Here is a 3,215-nt window from a genome sequence, read left to right on the forward strand (position 1 = left end):
TGAAAGTGAGTAAAACATGCTAACTTTTCTGCCTTTGGTTACACAGACGAGCACAGAACACTATTTAGATTTCCAGCCTCAGAGGAGACAACAGAACAGTGGATTTATTGATTTATAAATAACAGCTGGGAAATAAATCCCTTGCTTATTTTAGATCTGTGTGGCAGCAGCAAGATACAGTAGATTTATTTCCCAGCAGTATACCTACACAGACATAACCCACTGTTTTTGTAACTCGTGTTAAATAAGTAAACTTTGTGAATGAGAACTTAGTTTAGTACTCACATGCTCAGTGACAGCCACTATCTGTCAGTCAAGACAAGTCAAGTCACCTTTATTAATATAGCACTTTAAACATAATACATTTTGTCAAAGCAACTGAACAACATTCATTAGGAAAACAGTGTGTCAATAATGCAAAATGATAGTTAAAGGCAGTTCATCATTGAATTCAGTTATGTCATCTCTGTTCAGTTAAATAGTGTCTGTGCATTTATTTGCAATCAAGTCAATGATATCGCTGTAGATGAAGTGACCCCAACTAAGCAAGCCAGAGGCGACAGCCGCATTGAACCAAAACTCCATCGGTGACAGAATGGAGAAAAAAACCTTGGGAGAAACCAGGCTCAGGTGGGGGGGGGGGGGGGGGGGGGGGGTTAGTTCTCCTCTGACCAGACGAAACCAGTAGTTCAATTCCAGGCTGCAGCAAAGTCAGATTGTGCAAAAGAATCATGTTTCCTGTGGTCTTGTCCTGGTGGTCCTCTGAGACAAAGTCTTTACAGGGGATCTGTATCTGGGGCTCTAGTTGTCCTGGTCTCCGCTGTCTTTCAGGGCAGTAGAGGTCCTTTCTAGGTGCTGATCCACCATCTGGTCTGGATACGTACTGGATCCGGGTGACTGCAGTGACCCTCTGATCTGGATACAGACTGGATCTGGTGGCTACGGTGACCTCGGAATAAGAGAGAAACAGACTAATATTAGCGTAGATGCCATTCTTCTAATGATGTAGCAAGTACATCGGGTGTTATGGGAAGTGTTCCCGGTTCCGGTTTACCGGGACTCATTGCAGCAGAGTGCGGCGTGGAATAGCACTTTATGTGCGGGTATAGACTCGTGTGTGCGGGATGTGGGAGAATAATTAGCATGTGCTCACACTAGACAGTCTTAATCCAGAAAGCCTGGTTCATTTGACTAAAGTGATCATTCTGTTCATCATAGATCAGTGAGTGCTAACCATGCCGAAGCACAGAGCTTCTGATATGTGCTGCAAGATTGTGTGAATATTTCTGAGCCGCAAAAGAGATAGATATGTAAAGCAATATACTGTGAGAGGGCCGTGTGTAACCACATCCCATATGACTCAAAATAATAAACCACAAAGTTAACCAAACTAAATGATTCACTCATCTCTGTTGAGCAAGAGAACTTCTCTGCTGTCTTCACACGCTATTGGAAACTTCCTATTTCCAACTCATAACGTCATAATTATGAGCTTGTTGCATTCTTTTCTGTTAAAAATAACAGTGGACAGTGGTTTGTGAATGTTGATGCTTAGCCTAAATAATTTGATCGGGAGCATCCCCTCCTGTGACCCATGATTTGTCTATATGTGCATTCAGAGCCAGTGAGCAACAGACTTTCATAATAATAATGAAAACACTGCGATAGTAACACTTTAACGTGCCCATATATAGCTTTAATGTATTTTTTTCATGAATTATTGTGAATTAATTTATAAATATATTTACAGTCAGCACCACATGATAGTTGCACCACATGCTATTTTAATTAAATAGTAAAATATATAGCAAAGCCACTTCAGGCATAAAGTTATTTATGTATTTATTTTTTCTCCATTTCAGTATCAGGATTATTAATAACATTCACAAAAACAGTTAATTTGATTGTCCACAATATATTGGATATGCACTGGAAACCGGTTAACAATTCACCAAACCTAACCTGAATATTAAGTTTACAGCTTTATTGTGTTTTTCCATTGTGACATCATCACTTAGCAACAGTCAGAACTGTCAGCAGCAACGCAACATCAATGATACAGTGATGTCATAAACAGTGACATATCAGTGACTGTTAGTCTGCATAATCAAGCAAGTCTCAAATAAAACAAAACGATAGTCCAGGTTTCCCCATGTTTTTTGTCAAAAGTTAAAATAGAAGTTTTGGTTTCATATTATTTTGATGGCACCTTTAACACATTCTGTTGACTATAAGTCAAGTGTACTAACTCTCATTAGAGTATTAGTATAGGGAATTAGTAGACTTGTAGGGTGCGGTTTGAAATAAGTTGACATGTACTTGCAAAGTTACTTACAGTAGAGTCAGTGGAATGTATTTGGGAGACCAGGACAACAAACCGTTAGTAGACACAAAGGTGCAACATTACTCATTGTCAACAGAATGTTCGAACCATCAAAATAAAGTGTTACCAAAGTATTAATGGGTCTGGAATAGGGAAGATTGTTTGAATATTGTCTGGGTTTTTTTATTTTTTATTTTTTTTATTCAGTAGTAAATCTGAGGTCTGGATGTTAAATCACAGATCAGTTCTACTGTCTCATTTATTGGGTCTGTAGATGCAGAATTAATCCTCACTTGCCTGCCTGAATAGAGTAAAAAATTAAGATAGATTAATCACAGTAAGAATTGTACATGCAGTAAAACCCTAATATGGACAAAGGCATCCAGCGATTGCGGTAGCTGAGCTGAATAAAAAGCAGAAACGTTGGTCTACTTTCAAAAGTAAGCCAATCTACAATTTCCTATTACGTAGTTGCCTAGTCACTGTGGTTTATTTTATTTGGTTTATGTGGCAATGTCCAAGCATTGTTTTTACTGTGCACTACTATCCAGTACTCTCCTGCTGATTTGATAATGGTGACGTCTGTCAGATGCGTGTGGGTGTGTGGTGTGGCAACGGTGGTTGTGTTATTTTCTCATGATGACATACAGGCTTATGCTCTGATTAAACTGGTGTATTTAAGCAGGCGTAGTTGTGTTGGCCTATTTTTATTACAAATGCATTTTAGTCTAGGCCCACCCGATTTTGTCTGGGACCAAAGTGATTCCTGGCTACACTATCGGTGTGTAGGGTGTCATAAGTCATAAGAGCACTTCAGCTGCCCATTGGTTTCACTCCAAGCACAACTATTCTTACAGGTCACCGAAATGCGGTTCAATTTTAGAGAGCCTTA

Source organism: Carassius auratus, chromosome 47 (assembly GCF_003368295.1).
Source record: "Carassius auratus strain Wakin chromosome 47, ASM336829v1, whole genome shotgun sequence".
NCBI classification, from domain to species: domain Eukaryota; kingdom Metazoa; phylum Chordata; class Actinopteri; order Cypriniformes; family Cyprinidae; genus Carassius; species Carassius auratus.